At 41.6% G+C, this 17,781-nt stretch overlaps 1 protein-coding gene and 1 pseudogene across 1 annotated transcript in view; both read left to right on the top strand.

Annotated features, from left to right (window-relative positions):
* The window catches only part of Znrf3 (zinc and ring finger 3), a 151,307-nt gene that overhangs the window by 30,355 nt on the left and 103,171 nt on the right, over nucleotides 1-17,781 (top strand). The gene's annotated exons all lie outside the window — the stretch shown is intronic.
* On the top strand, nucleotides 14,108-14,676 carry LOC119818933 (annotated as a pseudogene).

The raw sequence follows: 17,781 nt of genomic DNA, 5'->3' as shown, positions 1-17,781 counted from the left end.
AGGAGGGGTTGGGCAAGAGCAGGAGGAAAGGCAGCTGTTATATTCTGGAGAAGAATGCCAACCTGCTGCTTTTCACAAATGGTGCCTCTTGCAGATTCCTTCTGAACCTGGCTTGCTATCCTTCCTTTCTTTCCTAGGAGATGTCCTCATTGAATTTATTTTTTTCTTTTTCTTTCTTTCTTTCTTTTTGGTTTTTTGAGACAGGAGTTCTCTGTGTAGCTTTAGAGCCTGTCCTGGAACTCGCTCTGTAAACCAGGCTGGCCTTGAACTCACTGAGATCCGCCTGCCTCTGCCTCCTGAGTGCTGGGATTAAAGGCGTGCACCACTACCACCTGGCTCTCATTGGATTTCTTACATCTTCTTACATGACTTCCTATGTCTCTCAGATAAGGGATGAGGGCCGCAGATTTAAAAATAACTCCATGTGGCTAGCATTTATTGCTGACTTTTGCCAGGCATTGTGTTAAGCAGTGGCATGAATGACCTCACTTATTCCACCCCAGAACAGCCCAGTGCTGTTAACTGTTCTTGTCCCCATTTTACAAATGAGAAAGGAAACTGAGGCCAGAAGAAATAATCTGCCCAAAGTTTTATTTTCTACTGTTCAAGGGTGGTAAAAAGAGACCCCCATCACACTGACTTTAGAACGTCATTGGTGTTTTTTAGAGACAGGGTCTCATTATTTAGCTCACCAGCCTCCCGAGTGCTAGGATTTTCAGGAGTGTGCCATCACATCAAGCACTTTATTTGTAATAAAATAGAAGCTATAAAGTGATGGAGGCAAGATTTCATTCTGTATTCCAGACTTGGTCAGAAGTTGTTTTTATACAAATGGGAACTAGGAATGCCTTTTCTCTCTGCTGAGGCTTTCTTAATTGAAGATCTAGTTGTTGGGAGAAAACAGGTGTAGTCTGTGCCTTTGCTGTTGGGTTTGGTCGTTCCTTAGCCTGGAACCAGAGTTTGCACTTCCTTCAAGGAGTTGTAGAACCTTCTTTGACCCTCCTTTGTTACTGGAGGTGGGGGGAAACGGAGGGGGGATGGGTACTGGGAAAGTTAGAGGGATTTGCCCCTACTCACACATGGGGCCTGACCCTGGACCAGGCTGGCAGGTTCTCAGTGTACTGGCCACATGCCTCCTTCCCACCTGAATTTCACACAGGAAAAAAAGATGAAAGGACTAGAAATGACAAGTCAGGAGCAGGAGGGCTCTCATTTGCAAACTGTTTCTTTTCATCTTCACCCCTTTGTTTCTTTACACACACACACACACACACACACACACACACACACACACACACACACACACACACACACGAGGAAATTCCCCCTCCTTCAACTTGTAGCCCAAGCACATGGCTCCCTCTAGTTCACGGAGCGGCAGCTATTTCTCTTTTAAGCGGTCAGACTTCTACTCCCAGTAATGTATTTCCTTAGGGTCCTGGATCTCCTCTTCCTGTCTGCTGCTCAGCTGCCTGGTGCCAGGGTCCTCTGGTCCTCTTTACAAATCTCTCAGAGCCTTTTGCTGATTATAGGATGGGGTCTAAATCCTGCCTTACCTTCATAGCCTAAATCTCTTGGTTGTTTGTTTCTGTCAGTCATCTTTGCATGATTTTAGTGTACTGCAGAATCTCTCACCCCAGTCAAATGGTTCTTCCAAACATGCTTTGACCACAGCCTGCCCTTCTCTCAAGGCTGTCATCTCCAGGAACCTTTCTTGGATCAGTGTAGTAGAGTTGTCTCTGCCATCTCTGAACTTGAAACAACCTTGTCTGGCTACTCATTTGAAATTTAATAATATATTATTTTGTGTTGTTTAATTTATAGGTATGTAGGTATGTTTATCTCCCAACTAAAATACAAGCTCACTAAGGTCCATAATATGCCATGCAATTATTGTTTGTTTGTTTGTTTGTTTGAGAAAGAGTCTCATTGTAGTTCAAGCTGGCCTGGAACTAATGGGATTCCTCTCGCTTCAACTTCCTGATTGCTGGGATTACAGATGTGAGCCACCATATCTGGCCCATTATTTGACCTCCCCTTACACCACTATAATAATACATTTTTCTCTTAAAATATTTTAATCACCTTTAGCTGTTGTGAGGTCATACTTAGTTTTCTAGATCCCTTCTTTAGTTTGTGTGGGTGCCCTGCCTTTTGGCCTGTATGTATGAAATTCTGGCCTTGAACACACCTAGTAGTGCTGTCACATGTCCCTTCCTCAGTCAGCTCTCCACCAGTCAACTCTTCTGTGTCTTATCTATATGTGGCATGTTCTGTTGTACTTGAGGGAAGAACTGTTGCTTGCATCCTTTTACTTTTGGCACGTTTTTCTTTTTTGTGTTCCAGTATATATCAGAAGTGCCAGGTGTATATCAGAAGTGCCAGCATTAATAGCTCTTGATTAAAAAATACAGAAACAAGCTTGGAGAGGTTAGGCCACTTAAGACCACACAGCTAATCATTTGGGAGCAAAGTCGATCTTACGGTGCAGCCCAAGAACGTGACCATGTCCTATGCTTAGCTCCATATGTTGGTGCTGGGAATCCAGTGGCTTGTCTTGTACCTGCAACTCATGGAGGGAAGGAGTTGTCCTAGGGAAACAGCAGTTTAGAAGGCTTCCTCCAGGGACCATTTCTAATTTGATTCCCACAGAGCTGCTTGTGGAACCTCCTCACTGTTGTATATTCAAGGGTAGTTCTTTGCATGGATGGGCTCTCCCCGAAGTGAAAAGCTGTGAAAATGTGACACTGATGTCCTGGACAGTGTAGGAAAAGTGGACTCTGCTCTGCATGCCCTTTATTTCCTATTATAGTAACTGCCCTGGGGACTCAGTAGGAAAGTCAGATTAAATCTGCCCTCACCTTCACCCAATCTCAAACTACTAAAGATCTGTGAGGAAATTGGGTGTGCTGATTTGCCTCTGTAGTCTTAGTGCTGCTGGGAGTCTAAGGTGGAAGGCTGTGAAGTCTAATGCCAGCCCAGGTTCTGTAGGAAGACCCTATCTTTTTAAAAACAGACTGCAAAGGAATAAAACTAGCAGAGTTAGAAGTTAGTATATTTTTTTGCAGGTGTTATGGTGCACACTTTTAATCCTAATACAGACAGGAGGATCTCTGTGAGTTCTAGGCCAACCTGATCTATAGAGCAAGTTTCAGGACAGCCAGAACTGTTGTACGGAGAAACCCTGTCTTGGAAAAAAAGCACACACATACAAATGAAGAATTTCCTGTCTTTTTCAAGCTCTCACTTGTAGGACATTGTTGCACACTTTTATATTATATTATATTATATTATACTAAAGGAAACAAGGGTGTAAGATGCAGTGGACATTCATATACACATCACTTGAGTAGTTGTCAATCCTGGCCAGGTTGTCTCATTCAAACCCCATTCCTGTATTATTTGAAGCAAAATCAGCCATATTTTTCCTGTAATTGTTCATTAAATAGAAAATCAAGACTAGTACATTAGTACATGAGAGGCCAATATTAATTTAGTGGTGACTCTTTCCTAGAGCCATTCCCCTACCTGGCTCCCCTCCACCCAGAAAATGTGTGCCCTTGAGTGAGAGGGAGGAGAGGATGAGAGGCTAGTGTCTGGTAGCTAGTGACCAATGGGCACTCAACCTTTGAGGCTCCAACCCTGAACTGGCCCCTGCGATCAGAATCTGGGATCCTGGTTGGGCGCCCCGATGGTATCAGCTTTGCTACAAGCGGGAACCACCAGATCAAAGGCGCCGCACTCTGAGGCGCTTCAAAGCCGCCTGAGCAGCTCGGATTGATGTCGAGAATGAGAGCGCCCTGCTGATGTAATCATAGCCTGTGAGACAGGTTCTCCTTTTTTTTTTTTTTTTTTTTTTTTAATTTAAACAAAGACTCCTCTTGTTTATTTAGCAAGGTGAAGCGGGTGCTATGCAGGGCACACGTGCAGTGTGGGTGTGGGGGGTGTCCACTTTAGACTGGTTGGTTTGTGGAAGGGCAGCTAGTAGTGGCTAGTTTGCAGGCTTGCAGATTTTCCATAAAAGACAACCTGTTTGTGTTGGTAACAGTTAATTTCCTCATAACTTTTTTGGGATGTTCAGGTTTGTTCCTGGGTTATATTACTCAAATCTTGAAAGCAGCATTCCTCAACAGAAGATACCTGGTGAAGCAGGTAGGGAATGGCAGTCTGTGGGCTGCCTAACTTGAAAAGAACCTCATATCTTGAAAAGAACCTCACCTTTCTCTCTCCAGAGGCTTGTTGTGGGCAGGAGCTTCAGCATGTGGCTAAGTACCAGGATTAACCCATCTCTATACTTGATTATTCATCCAATTTCTATAATAATTACTGACATTTGACATTGGCTGATCTTGGGGTACTACTAGATTACACCGTTCCCCCAGCCTTTAATAGAGGCATACAACTCTTTGATACCCTGTAATGTACTTTATGGATAAATATCCGTATTTTGTTTTCTTGCCTAGTGAATCTTTTTCTTTTTTTAAAATTTTTAAAGATTTTTAGTTTTTCGAGACAGGGTTTCTCTGTAGCTTTGGTGCCAGTCCTGGAACTAGCTCTTGTAGAGCAGGCTGGCCTTGAACTCACAGAGATCTATCTGCCTCTGCCTTCTGAGCTTGCCTAGTGAATCTTACAAATGTCTGCACAGACAAAGCAGACTTCCAAGTTGAGCCAAGTTGTTACATGCTAAGTTCCTTACCAAGACACCTCCTCCTCCAATCAAAGTTCAGGATCTGTGGACTCTGTAGCATCCCTCACTTTAAATTTAAATCATAGTGATTGAAATCTACCTTTATGTCTTGCATAGGTCCCAAGCAGACCTGCTGTGTCTTAACCATATTGCTCTTCTCTCTTCCCATGTCTGTTTCTCTTAGGATAATCAGTGTCTGTTACTCAGCTAAGGAACTGATATCTTTCTAGTTTATCCTTCTCTTGCCTCATGCTTTTTCTGTCTGTCCTTGTACATAGACGCCCTAGAAGGCAAGAATGAAATTCATTCCTTTTTTTCAAGCCTTCCTCCTCTCTCTTCTCTGTTTTTTCTTTCTTTTCCATCTACAGATGATTTCCCTTACCTTCTCTACAAGCACATTCCCCAAATATTTCATTGTGAAAAACTTCCAGCAAAGGAGCATAGAAATAATTTTACAGTGAACACTCATATATACCTACCCCTTATATTCTACCATTAATGTTCTACTATATTTACTGTTCTACATATTTACCTATCCATACATGACTCTTTCTCCTTACCCTTTTCCCCAGACAGGGTTTCTCTGTGTAGTACTAGCTGTCCTGGAACTAGCTCTATAGACCAGGCTGGCCTCAAACTCAAGAGATCCACCCACCTCTCTGTCCTGAATGTTAGGATTAAAGGTTTGTGCCACCACTGCCTCTCTCACATATGATTTTAATATTTACATATGTCCAGCTTAGGTATGCTTACCTATTCTAATGATTGCAAGGGGTTTTAAGGGCCTCTTTTAAAAAATTATGTTAATACCACTTTTATTTGTAGATCTTTCCTATCCCCACACAGGTTGGGAACAAATTTGGAGATCTTACTTCTGTATTCAAACATTCAAGGGAGCTCAGGAGGTTCCAAAGACCAAAGACTACCTGGTAGCTGGGTTGACTGTGGAGACCCTGTTATGCTCAGGTGACTTGCCTACCTAAGTGTCTGAAATAGAGCTTGCATATGGTGCATGTGTGTATGTGTTGGTTTTTCAATACAAGGTTTCTCTGTGTAGTCCTAGATGTCTTGGAACTAGCTCTGTAGAGCAGGCTAATTTTGAACTCTCAAGGATCTATCCTCCTGCCTCTGTCTCCCAAGTGCTGAGATTAAAAGTGTGTTCCATTTCCTGCCCAGTGCCTCCTAAATTTGGACTGAAGGTGTGAACCACCATGCCAGCTCCCATCTCTTTATAAGTGCAGATTTTGACACTTTTATTTTTATAACCACTCATGAGATAAGTAGAGGTATTATGGAATGTAAAAGAAAAAATATTGACCAAACTGTTTTCTGTTTTATCACAAAACAAGAAATTCAGGAGATATTTGACTTTTATTAAGAACACCAGGAAGCCAGTGGTCTTTGAGTAATATTTGAATGTAGAGGGAGAAAAAAGAAATCAACTCTTGCATTAGGAGCTTCAGAAGTGACCTCTTTGTGATGTTATAGAAGTGTCTGGAACTCCTAGGAATTCCTTTTCTTACACCTGTCAGGGTCTTCATCTCAACTTTTAAGTCAATTCCAATTTGAACATCTAGGAATTTTTAGATGTTGTAAGTAAAAGGATCAGAAGTTGTTGGCAAATGAAAACAGTGTGTTTTTTCATAATTTTTTATACTTTAAGAACAGCCTGTTTGTCTGAGACTATTAGGATCTCTAGGTGGCTGAGTATTTAAAAGGGTCAGTTCATTTGAAGCACAGAATGGTTTAAAATGATAGTTTAAAATTGAGGGTCTAGATCCAGGCTTGGTGGTGCACACTTGTAATCCCAGTACTTGGGAGGCAAATGGATCAGGAGTTAAGGCCAGCCTCTACTACATAAAGTTTGAGGCCAGATGGGCTATATGAGACTGTCTGGAAAAAAGGAAACTAAATTTAAGGGACTGATAGTATGTAGTTCAGCAATAGAGCACAGGCACTAAAAATGAAAAGGTAAGGCTTGAATAAGCTTTCAAGCCCAGGTCTTTAGGAATAAGACCACCAGCCTTGTACTAGTTTCAACCCTGATACCCTCCCTGATACCCTGATATACACTTCCTTTTTTTTTTTTTGATAGCAGATCAGAAATTTAAAGATAGTTATAAAACTACCAGGAACCTTCTAGAATTTTACCAGTTTCCCCTTTGAATTTTCAAAACTTTCAGTTTGTTCTCAGCAATTAAAAAAAAGTTGATGGGGCTTGAGAGGTGGCTCAGTGGTTACAAGCACTGGCTGCTCTTCTGGAGGACCTGAGTTCAGTTCCCAGTATAGCTCACAATTGTCTGTAACTCCAGTTCTAGGGGATTAGACACCCTCACACAGACATACATGCAGGCAAAACACCACTGCACAGAAAATAAGAATAAATAAACCATTTTTTTAAAAGAGGACATTATTTAATCTTTCCAAATCATTTGACTTATATTTCAAATGATAAAACTTAAGGTTTTGCTTTGTAGTATTTAAGTGCCTAATTATAGGAGGTGAGCTTTTCTAAGCAAATATAAATGCAGACAACTCAGCTGGTGGGAGCAGTGGAGCACCTATAGTGTAGTTTCCTGTCTAGGACTGTGCAGGAGGTAGGTGTAGGCGGAGACAGCACTTTCATTTCCTGGCCACCCAGACCCAAATAATCTTACAGAAACTATATTAATTACAACACGGATTGGCCTGTTAGCTCAGGCTTTTTATTAACTCTTACATCTTAAATTAACCTATTTCTATTATTTTGTGTATCACCACGAGGCTGTGGCCTACCAGTAAGGTTTTGGCAGTGGTATCTTTTTCTCCTTCGGCAGCTACATGGAGTCTCTCTGACTTCGCCTACTTTCTCTCTATATCTCTTACAGCCTAGCTATATTCTACCCTGCTATAGGCCAAAGCAGCTTCTTTATTAACCAGTGGTAATAAAACATTCCACGTTGGGCATCATTTTTAAACAGAGACTGCTTGTTCGTTTCCCGACTGCTCAGACCTGAATAACCACACAGAAACTATATTAATTACAACAGTGCTTGGCCAATAGCTTAGACGTATTCCTAGCTAGCTAAATTAACCCATTTCTTTTATTCTGTGTATTGCCTCAAGTCTGTGGCTTCCCAGGTAAGGTTCTGGTGTCTGTCTCCTTCGGCAGCTACATGGTGTCTTTCTGACTTCACCTACTTTCTCTTTATATCTCTTCCAGTCTGGCTATATTCTGTCCTGCTATAGGCCAAAGCAGCTTCTTTATTAACCAATGGTAATAAAACATATTCATAGCATATAGAGGGGAATCCCACATCAGGTGGGGGCAGCAAGCAGTAGTTGTTGACCTTTTAATGCATGAAGTTACCCTTAGAGAAAAGTTGGAGAGCTCTTAATAAAAGAGTGTGGAAGCACATCCCCTTTCATTCCAGCACTCAGAAAGCAGAGACAGTGGATCTCTGTGAGTTCAGGACATCCAGGAATGTTACACTGAGAAACACTGTCTTGAAAAAAACCGAAGTGTGTGTGGGGGTGGTGGTGGTGTGCCTGCTTCCTTAAGAATTAGAAGAGTGGCTTCAAAGCTCCATTTTTTTATGCTTTCTGCATGGGTTGAGGGATGGCTGGTGGCTACTTTCCTTGGGTTTCTGTCTGTCAATGGGAATGATAGTAATGCTGGCTTTTTACTGTTGAGCAGGTTGTCCTGCAGGTCACATAACAGGAATTGTGCTCGTAATTGTTATGTTGGACATCACTTTGTTATTAATGAGCCAGCTGTTGCTTAGCCTGAGAAAATGATGTACTCTGCTGTTAAACTAGCATGGTGTTCTGATGTTGGAGTTGAGAAAAGGGGAAACAATCAGAGAAGCTACTACACTCTTAAGGAATACGATGTTTTCATCCGTTCAGTTGTGGGGTCTCTGCTGCAACTGAGGCTGCACACCTTTACCAGCGGCACTTTGGGTGTGGTAAACCTGAGCTTTTTGCCATCTTTAGTCCCAACAGTAGGGAGACAGAGGCAGGTGGATCCTGAGTTCAAGACCAACCTGCTGTTCTATATAGTGACTTCCAAGACAGCCAGTGTTACATAATTGAGACAAAGTCTCAAAAAAAAAAAAAAAAAACCACAACAACAAAAAAGTGAGAGAAGAGAAAGAAAACTGTCCCATAGTTATGCTCACAGATCATTGTGATGAACCTCAGTTGAGGTTACCTCATTTTAAATGACTTGAGTTTGTGTCAGGTTGACAAAAACTAATCAGAACAATTGATCCCTTGTCAACTGGATACACAAATACATCACTATTAAACAATAACTTATTTTGCTTATCCCAGAGATCCTCATTCATATCATAATATAAGACATAATAAAACTTTAAGAGTCCCAGTTTTTAAAAAAATCAAAGCACTTTAAAAATTCAAAATTTCTTTGAAATAGTCGAAGTCTCTAAACTGAGTTCCTGTATAATGGGAAGGACAAGATGGACAAAACAAGTTAAATACTTTCTTACTCTAAAAGAGAAGAACCAGGGCATAAGAACAGCCATACTTAATCAAAACCAAAGCCCAGCAGAGTAGCTCCAGATCTTGTAGCTCAGTGCCTGACTGACATCTGGGATGTACTACAATCTTCTGGGCTCCAAAGGGCTTGGGCACATCTATGTTTCCAGCTCTGCCTTGAGTAACTCATAGCATGTCCTAGAGATTCAGGCCAGCTCTACTTCTGCTGCTGCCTTTGGTCATTCCACAGTCCTGACAGTTCCAATATTCTGGGGTCTCTCTTGCAACTGAGGCTGCCCCTTGGGTACTAAGTTGTTCTCTACGACCCCTTTAGGTCTTCAAAAATCAGTACACATTTCTGTGTTCTGCTGCCAGCTTTAGATCCAGCTGTGGCCTTCTCTGGACAACAGCTTCTGTGTACTGACCCTGAGGAACTACTTCCCAGAAGATTTCAACTCAGTGATGATGGTGTCTAAATCACAGCTGATTCTTTAGCCCCATTTAATTAGCAATTCCAGTGAAACACAGGTTTTACTTTCATAGATTCTTATTTCCAAATATTACACAAATAGCATGATAGTTTTTGTTTTTCTCAGAAATTTCATATGCTAGGCTTCTATCATCTGTTTTTTCTCAATATTATCTTCCAAATTCCTACAACAGCTCATTAAGGTCAGCTCTCAATGGCTTTTCCAGCCCAAAGCCCTCAAATCCTTTCCCCTCAAAGGCAGTCTGCCCCCTTCTACACACACACACACACACACACACACACACACACACACACACACACACAGTCTAAAAGGTATAAAGAACACACGGTCAGCTTCATCACAGTAACATCCCACTCTCTGGTACCAATTTCTGCTCTAGTTTGCTTCTTTGGTGGCAATAAAACACTGACCTAAAGGGTTTTTTATAAGGAAAAGGTTATTCAGCTTACAATTCAGCTTACAGGTTAGAGTCTATCTATCATTGAGGGAAGCCAGGGCAGGAGCTTGAGGGAGGAACTGAAGCAGACCATAGAGGAATGCTTCTCACTTTCCATGGCTTGCTCATTTTGTTTATACAACTCAGGATCACCTGCCTAGAGGTGGTACTACCCACAAGTCTACTCCCACCCCTTCTCCATATATCAGTCAAGAATCAAGAAAATTCCCCACAGACATGCCCACAGGCCAGTCTAGCGGAGGTAGATCTTTAATTAAGGTTCACTCCTCAGGGTCTCTAGTTTGTATGAAGTTGACAAAAGCTAACCTTATACAGTCACCATGTCTAGCTGTACTCATCTTGGCTTCTGATGGGGAAGCTCAGCCAATCACCTTGTCTGTGTGGTGTCCCCCCCACCCCCGGGGCCACAAATAGTCTATAAAACATCCGTGTGCGTTTGTTTTTCCTCTTTGTTTTTCCTGCGCTCCTCGCTGGAACCCAGGTTTTGTAAGTTCTCATTCTTTGCTTTATTAAAGAATATTTTATATTAGAGCTAGTCCGCCAAGCCAATCTGTAGATGGAGCGGCAGGGCTGTGTCCCGCCACCTGGCTAGCTTTACACCCAAAATAATTATACACAGAAACTATTCTTTTAAACACTGCCTGGACCATTAGTTTCAGTCTCTTATTGGCTAATTCTCACATCTTGCCATTTAGTAATCTGTGTAGTACCACAAGGGGTGGCTTACCAGGAGAGATTTTAACCTGCATCTGTCTCAGAGAGGAGAAGCATGGTGACTGCCTGAGGCGTCTGCCTGACTCGGCTTTCTTTTTCCCACAATTCTGTTCTGTCTACTCCACCTACCTAACTTTCTGTCCTATCAAAGGGCCAAGGCAGTTTCTTTATTAACCAATAAAAGTAGACAGATGACCCTCCTCCATCATGACTCAGAAATTTCTTTGCTCCGTGGATACTCAGAATAGACAAAGAAGTGTGCTTCTGTAACTGGAATCCTGGTGTCTAGAAAGGGTGACCTGATCCTTCACCTGCTTGTTAGTGGCTGGCTGGCCTAAGGAGCTGCCATAGAATAGCTTCACTAGCTTCATCAGGAGTTTCTGTAGCCCTCAACAGCAGTGACTCTTCCTGAGAGTTGCTGTTTTCTCCCTTCTGCCCATGTCCCCCTTCTTCCTCTCTTTTCATTTATTGTTATAGAATGGAACAAAACAGCTAATTATAAAGAAACAAAGGGTTGCTAGAGAGCATTAGGCTGAAGCTTTGGTGGACATACCTCTGTGTTGCACTTAATTGTAGTGGCCAAATCTGTCAGAGTACACCAGTTGATACTATAGAATGCAGTCTTCCCTCTGGTAGCAAAGATATATTTTAATATTAGCTTGTGGTTTTTAAAATATCACCTAAACTCTGAAACAAAGGCATTCTTAATTATACCCCAAATTTACCTTAATCCTTTCTTTATTCTCCTTAATTTCTCTAGATAGTATTGAAATTTACTTTTAAAAAGTAGGGATTATATAAAAAGTTGTTTAAACACAAATCAATTGAGGCTTCAGTTTTGGGTGTAATTCAAATTGTTTCTAAAGCATACTCTGAACTTGAATGAATTCACAGCTGGGTAAGTCAAAGACAGTTACTTGGTGCTCACCATAACTATTAAGGAGTTAACATTACCTCTGCCATGTTTAAATATTAACACAAGGGTTTCCTCTACTATGTCTGTTCTCAACAATAACTTGGAACACTTTCTGGCTATCAGCTTTGTTCTTTGAGGAGATGCTAGGACAGGATGAGACTAGACATTAGGCCACAACAGAGGAAGGTTCTTGATGATGTCCAAAGGAACATTGACCTTGTGATTCCTTAGTTTGCTCTTTTAACATTTTGAATCCCTTGTTAAAGGCTTTCCTGCGGACCCCCCCCCCCCCCCCCCCCCCGTTTACCTGGCTCTGGGGTACAAAGAGGAAGTTATTATTTTATTGTGAAACAGAGAATAGTACCTCTTTTTCTGTTGGGGTGCTAATTCAAATTGATTGATAGAGACCATGACAGTGATACTGGGGTGCAATTCAAGTGCTTTATCTTAAGGATTAGGGTATTGATACTGCCTAGGCTGCTCATATTTGAGAGCGTAGGGGAAGGGAGTTACTGCTTTACTGTACATGTGGTCATTTGGTTGTTAGCAAAAGGCTGTGTGACCCAGAAACCTTTTTTAAACAGGGCACTAGGAACTGAACTTAGGACTCACATGTGCTAGGCAAGGGCTGTACCACTGACCTGTATTCCCAACCCTGACCCAAGAAGAACAGAAATAACATTTAGACTTATCAATGGGAAGATCTCAGAGGCCCTGAATAGTGTGCCTCTGCTTTGCCACCTGCCAGCTGCTTCAGTGCTGTGGCACCTAATAGCTTGTCAGCCTAACATTCCCCCAAAAAAGTTTAGCATGTTTCTATATAGTATGCCTTGTAGTGGCCATTTTTCTGCCTCTTATTTACTTTGAAAAAAACCCTTAGAAAATGTGCTGATGAAGTGTATTGAGATTTGGCTTTGAAAAGCCATTTATAGATAGTTTTTGTTTAGCCCTCCTGTACTCTTGGTTTTAATTTTCTTTTCTTTTTTTAATTGATATTTCTTGAGCTCTACATTTTTCTCTGCTCCCCTCCCTGCCTCTTCCCTCCCCAACTTCAAACCTCCCCCAAGGTCCCCATGTTCCCGATTTACTTTTTGTCGTTTTCTACTTTCTACTTCCCATGTAGATTATATCTATGTTAGTCTCTCTTAGTGTCCTCGTTGTTGTTTTAAGTTCTCTGGGATTGTGGTTTGTAGGATGGCTTTCTTCGCTTTATGTTTAAAAACCACTTATGAGTGAGTACATGTGATAATTGTCTTTCTGTGTCTGGGTTACCTCACTCAAAATAATGTTTTCTAGCTCCATCCATTTTCCTGCAAAATTCAAGATGTCATTATTTTTATCTGCTGTGCAGTAATATGTGTAAATGTACCATATTTTCCTTATCCATTCTTTGGTCAAGGGACATTTAGGTTGTTTCCAGGTTCTAGCTATGACAAACAAAGCTGCTGTGTGTAGAAGGAGCAGCAGGCTGCGTCCCACCATCCGGCTAGCTTTACACCCGAAATAATTACATGGAAACTGTATTCTTTTAAACACTGCCTGGCCCATTAGCTCTAGCTTTTTACTGGCTAATTCTCACATCTTGCTTTAACCCATATTTAGTAATCTGTGTAGCACCACGAGGTGGTGGCTTACCGGGAAAGATCCTAACCTGTGTCTGTCTCGGAGAGGAGAGTCATGGCGACTGCCTCATTGCCTTCTTCCCAGCATTCTGTTCTACTCCGCCTACCTATCAGGCCAAGCAGTTTTTTTTTTATTAATTAACCAATGAAACAACAGATAGACAGATGACCCTCCTACATCAGCTATGAACATAGTTGAGCACATGTCCTTGTGGCACGATTGAGCATTCTTTGGATATATACCCAAAAGTGGTATTACTGGGTCTTGAGAAAGGTTGTTTCCTAATTTTCTGAGAAATCTCCACACTGACATACAAAGGGGTTGTACCAGCTTGCGTTCCCACCAGCAATGCAGAAGTGTTCCCTTTTCCCTACAACTTCTCCAGCATAAGTTGTCATCAGTGTTTTTGATCTTGGCATTCTTTCAGGTGTAAGATGGAATCTCAGAGTTGTTCTGATTTGCATTTCTCTGATGACTAAGGATGTTGGTCTTAATTTTTGTCTTTAAAAAAGTCACTTTAAACTGGTGGTGGTGGTGCATGCCTTTAATTTCAGCATTCCGGAGGCAGAGGCAGGCGGATCTCTGAATTCAAGGCCAGCCTAGTCTATGGCATGAGTTCCAGGGATGCAAAGAGAAACAAAAACAAAAAATCACTTTAAAGAATTGTAATGCCAAAAGACAATGTTCATTAAAATTTAAATAGTGCTCTTCCTGTAAGTGGCCTGAGGTAACCTGTAAAGATGGTTTGCTACTCTCTTGACCCAGAAAACCCTACAAAATCATGCAAATTAAGAGGTTCAAATCTTCATGTTCATTTTAAGAACACCCGTGAAACCACTCAGGCCATCTAGTATATGTATTCCCTAAAGCCACCAAGTGTCTGGAAGATGTCACCTTAAAGAAGCAGTGTGTGCTGTTCTGGCGGAATGATGTTAGAGTTGGTTGGTGCACCCAGGCCAGACAGTGGAGCTGGACACAAGGTCAGCGGCTAAAAAAAGAATACAGAAGTTTTGCCATAGTTGCTTAAAAATGTAGAGAGTAATGCTGAATGTAAGGGTTTAGATGTAGATTCTCTAGTCATTGGGCATATGCAGGTGAACAAAGCATCTAAGATGCGTCAATGAGCCTATAAAGCTCATGGCTGGATTAACCACACTTGTGCTGCCTCTGCCACATTGAGATGATTCTCACTGAAAAGGAACAGATTGTCCCAAACCCAGAAGAGGAGGGTACACAGAAGACAAAGATATCCCACAAGAAACTGAAGAAACAAAACTCAGAACACTGGAATCAATTCAGCATAAAATAAATGCAGATAAAAGTTAAAAAAATATTCTAAATAGTGAATGTATAGAAGCCCTTCTACTCAACTCTTCTTACAGTAGATGGGTTTCTGGTTTTGATTTTGAATGCATTTAGCTACACTCAATGTGATTTTGCTTCGAATATCCTGTGCACTTGTTACAAGCCTGGGACTTCTGTGGATACAGGATGCTTTAAAATGTACCGTAACAAAACCTTATCTTGATTTATAACTCAGACTACGAAGCAGGACATGCTTCCAAGCACTTGTAGGGGAGTGGTGCTTATATTTTGTTTTGTTTTGTTTTTTTGAGACAGGATTTTACTCTGAAGCCTGATTGGCCTGGAACTCTATAATCCAAAGTAGACTGTGGTGGCTGCTATCTCACAGAGATCTGCCTGCCTCTGCCTCCTGAGTGCTGGGATTAGGGATGTGTGCCACTTTGCATAGTCTGAGCAACATTTATTTTTAGGTCCCCCAGTTTCTCTTCTAGATGTTTTAGATATAACCCTACTTTCTAGACATGATTTTTCCTGTTGTTTTTCTAATAGGACTCTACTGGTATAGAATTTCTGTATTGCTTAGTTCGTATAAACCTATCTATGTCTGGAGGTATCACTGTTGAGTATTATAATCACGTGGTTCCTTCCAGTTCTTTAGGGTCATAAAGCCCTGTTCACAAGTATGCAGTCCTGTTCTTAATCAGTTTTGCTTAATTTTTTCTCATTCTAAGTTCTTCATCTGAAGTATACTGACTGGCCTTCACTCCTGCCGGGTACAGATGCAGTCTCTCTTTGTACATTTGGGAACTGGCCTATCTCCTGTTGAGTGGATGAAGTATCCAAATTGCTACCACCAACACAGATCTGACCTGCCACCTCCTTCCATGTCCTTCAAGATTTGTTGGTTTTTAACTTCTCATAGCTATAGATGTTTTTCCACAGATCTTTCCCTGTGGATTCTGGAGGCCTGTTTCTAAATTTAAAATAGTCCTTGCAACCAACAGCATAATAGCATCTGTATAGAGGCTCCTAACATGAATTCCCAACTACCAACTAACCCAAGGGAAGGAGAAGGGAGTAGCTGTTTTTGCCTCAAGGAGTTCTGCCTATATTTGTTGTCTTTCACCATTAGTGAGAAGCCTGAGCTGGAGCCTCATCACCCATATTTTCTGGTGCCATCTGCAGTGAAAGTTCAGAGTACTATTTGGTGATATAGCTGGTATAATTTAGGAAGCTAGTCTTTTGTTTTTCTGGGCACAGACTTCTTGTGTCAGTCAGTCATCTTCCCTGTCATTTACCTTGAAACATTTCTTTGGAGTCTCCATTGGTGCTTCCAAACTCACGAGAAGTTCCATAGGTCCTGATTTCAAGGATAGTTTATGTATACTTAAGTAATAATCTTTTTTTCCTTTTCTCTTTTTTTTCTCTTCTTTTTAAGGTTTTATGAGACAGGGTTTCTCTGTAGCTTTGGAACCTGTCCTGGAACTCGATCTGTAGATCAGCTGACCTCAAAGTCACAGAGATCTATCTGTCTCTGCCTCCTGAGTGCTGGGATTAAAGGTGTGTTCCACCACTGCCCAGCTACTTCACTAACAGTATTATGCTGTGGCTAAAAGACCTGATCTCATTTAGTCACCACCCAAGCTGGACCTGCACTAGTCTTTCTAGCCCTGATGACTTCATCCATGGTGGTTATGACTACCTTGCCCAGCCAATATACTATACCAGAATAGTTTTACCATTTCAGCTTGCTGGCTCTTGCTTAGGAGTGCATCAATAGCCCTCCATGGTAGAACACCTAACTCCACACCTGGACTGTGACACCCACTCCTTGGGCTCAGAAAAGTAACTGGAATAGATGTATCATCATGAGTAGGTTACTCTGTTTCACACCTTCTCTTCCACCCTAGACAGTCTTTGCTCCAGCCAATCATAGGTGGGAAAAAACTGATTAGTTTTAAGGTAGAGATTTCTAGAAGTTGGATTTCTGTGTTTCTTTCTGATAGTATGTTCAGAGTTTCATTAATGGACAAAAGCATCCAGTTGGTACTTGGAAAAGTATAGTGCATTCTCTGAAAATTGAAATAAGGGGAAAAAGCCAACAACTGTGGGGTTTCTACCACAGGCAGTAGTCAGCAGTCTGAGGATGCTCCTGGAGGGCTACAAATACTCGAGCCCACAGAACAGATGTGAAGGAGGATATGAGAGGTCATCTCCAAAGCAGGACCCACTGCCTGACTTAAGCACCTTGTTCATCCTAGCTTTACACCTCCAAGTTTAGGAGTCTCCAGGTCCTTTACTCCAGCTAGTGCTATTAATTTAAAACTGGGACTAGAAGCCATTCATTTGGAGATGAAGATCAAAATCTGCCAGTGGAGAGAGATGAAGATCAAAATACGCCAGTCTTTTGCACAAACTTTTTTTTTTTTTTTACACAAAAGAAAAAACCTCATGCCAAATTTTCCTGAGCCGTGTCTCTGCAGGCCTCTCACAGGTGTCCACTAAACTAACTTGGGGGCAGGAGGTAGGTAGAGCAGGTAAATCACTGAGTTTGAGAATTGCTGTGCCTGAGTTCCATAGTATGTCCCATGTTTGGGCATGTGGTGACTCTTAAATGCTATTCATCCATCAGCACACTGACCCCTTTTTCCAGCTTCATTGTTCTATTGTTTTGACTGTGAAGTGGCACTTGTTACAAAACCAGTTTCTGTGATCTAGGACAACATTCTCTAGCTTTCAGGTACAACAGAATCATCTGGCCCCACCTCTTGGGAGACTGATTCAGTAGCTCTGGGGTGGGGCCTGAGAATTTGCATTTCTGACAAGTTCCGAGATGCTGCTGCTTCTACTGATCTTCTTCCTCTGAAACCTCAGGTATAGAAGGTGCAAGGAGAGGAAGGTATGTGCATTCTGATACAGACATACTTTAAACAGCAACATTCTGTGTTGCACTCGGTATTGTTTTTACCCAATAACTATTTTATTTTGGAGTAGTTTTAGATTTATAGGAAACTTGTGAGACAGAATGGGTAACTTACAGCCTTTATAATGAACACACACATTTTCAAAAGATTCAGCTAGAATCTCATAGTGATAAAAACATTTTCAT

This window comes from Arvicola amphibius, chromosome 1 (genome assembly GCF_903992535.2).
Source record: "Arvicola amphibius chromosome 1, mArvAmp1.2, whole genome shotgun sequence".
Taxonomy (NCBI): Eukaryota; Metazoa; Chordata; class Mammalia; order Rodentia; family Cricetidae; genus Arvicola; species Arvicola amphibius.
This window is presented reverse-complemented; position numbering and strand designations above follow the sequence as displayed.